The following is a 2,357-nucleotide window of genomic DNA, read 5'->3' as shown; positions in this document are numbered from 1 at the left end:
ATCACAGTTATTTCTTTCTTTTTTTTTTTTTTTGAGGAAACTTTTAGTTTATTTTAGTAATTTTTATTGGAGCACAGTTGCTTTACAATGTTGTGTTAGTTTCTGCTGTACAGCAAAGTGAATCAGATATATATATATATATATATAAAACCTTCCCATTTAGGTCACCACAGAGCATTGAGTGGAGTTCCCTGTGCTATACAGTAGGTTCTCATTAGTATCACAGTTATTTCTGAGGATTCAATAAGACATTGCTGGGAAAACACTCAGCACAGCGCCAGGCACATGAAGGACTCAATCTATTCATTCAGCCAAAATTCATTGAACGTCGCTCCTGAGTTCATGATGTTTCCTCAAAAAGCAGGTTCAAATCCCAGCCCTCGGCTTACTGGCTGGCTGAGCAAGTTGCCCCACCTCTCTGAGCCTCAGCGTCCCCATTTGTAAGAGGGGGACATTGATAGTCCTTTGAGGTTCCCGCAGGAGGTGGAGGGTGGCCTTCTGAGACCCCATGGCACGCTGCGTGTCCTGTGTCTGTCCCTGCCTCTCAGTCGCAGTGAATTGAGCCCCAACATCTACCTCATCCTGACTCACTGCCGATCTTGTTTAAAAAATTTTTTTAATTTATTTATTTTTGGCTGCATTGGGTCTTCGTTGCTGCCCGGGGGGCTTTTCTCTAGTTGCGGCGAGCGGGCTTCTCATTGCAGTGGCTTCTCTTGTTGCAGAGCGCAGGTTCTAGGCATACGGGCTTCAGTAGTTGTGGCACGCGGGCTCAGTAGTTGTGGCGCACAGGCTTAGTTGCTCCGCGGCATGTGGGATCTTCCCCGACCAGGGCTCAAACCCGGGTCCCCTGCATTGGCAGGTGGATTCTTAACCACTGCGCCACCAGGGAAGTTCCTCCCCCCCCCCCCGCCCCATCTTTTTGATGTTATTTTAGCCAGACATGGCTACTGAGGTTCCTTGAGCCACCCCGGGGCCTTTGTATACACTGCCCCTTCCGTCTGAAAATATCCTCCTGATTCCAGATGGGTAACTATTGCTCCTCCGGAAAAATCAGGTAGGCTTCCTGCCCTCCCCTGAAGCATCCCCTGAGGCTTCCCCTCTCCGGGCCATCCCAGCTCCCCAGTCCTCCCACAGTTTCTGATTCTCTGATATGGAGGGTCCATGAATATTTTAAACAAATAATTATGCTCTTGGCACAATGTCTGCCTCCCTTTTTTCACTGTGTGGATACACTCACCCCCTCCCCAAAGGAGACCACGCAAATGTCTAATGCGTACAATCATAGCTTATGATCCAAAGGCTCGCGATCTGCCTCCATACACTGAAGACGCATTGTGGAACAGCGTCGCCTCTGCTAGCGACCTCAGCTGTCCGGCCTCAGTTACCGCCTCTGAATAATGGGGCAATAACAGTGCCCGCCTCATTCGGGCTGTCCTGAGGGCTGAGTTAACGTATGTGGGAAGCCCTGAGCACAGCGCTCGATGCAGGGGAGGAGAAAGGCATCTCTTTGGTAGGACAGGACCTCTCAGACCAGGGCTGGGACTAGGGTGAGGCAAGCGAGGTGCCTAGGGTGCGAAATGTAAGGAGGCGCTCACTCTCAGAGCCTGGAAGACCCAGTTCCCAGCAGCCTCAGAGGAGGCCCAGATCTCTGCTGCCCCCTGCTGGTCACTCTGCAGAATGACACTCCTTCCCTCTGCTCCCAAAGGTCCCTGACCCTCACCCTCAGAGCTGGATGGAAGGAGGGCACCTTGCCAGCTTCGAGGGACAGGTCCTGCTTCTGCACCTGTGGGAGCCTCAGTTTCTTCACCCATAAAATGGGGTAGGAGAGCCTGTCTCACAGTGCATGGCAAACAGGAGGCACTCAATCATCTATGTCCTTCCTTCAACACCAGCATTTAAGGAGCACCTACTATGTGCAAAGGACTAAAGAAGGAGACTGAGACTCAAGTCCTTCCCTTCAGGGGCTGAAGGGGTGGAGAGGGGAGGAGGAAGGAGGCCGGGAATGGCGACTGAAGTACAGGACTGCCCCTATTAAGCACCCACTGGGCGCCACACACTGTTCTAAACACTTGTGGAGGAACGCATTTAACGCTCTCAGAATGCAATGAGGAGGGTACTGTTTTTACTCTTGTTAGGAAACTGAGGTCCAGAGAGGTTAAGGAGCCTGTCCAAGGTCACACAGCCTTGGTGATGGAAGTGAGACTAAAACCCACAAAGTTCTAGTGCAAGGTGGGAAGGGTTGTGCAGATTCATCCATTCATTCATTCAACAAATATTTGTTGCACACTTACTGGGTACCAGGCACGGTGCTGGATGCTGGAGAGAGATCAGTGACCAAACAGACAGCCTCTGCCCCC

The sequence above is a fragment of the Eubalaena glacialis genome, chromosome 13 (genome assembly GCF_028564815.1).
Source record: "Eubalaena glacialis isolate mEubGla1 chromosome 13, mEubGla1.1.hap2.+ XY, whole genome shotgun sequence".
NCBI lineage: Eukaryota > Metazoa > Chordata > Mammalia > Artiodactyla > Balaenidae > Eubalaena > Eubalaena glacialis.
The sequence above is the reverse complement of the archived record's forward strand: the minus strand, read 5'-3'. Positions refer to the sequence as shown.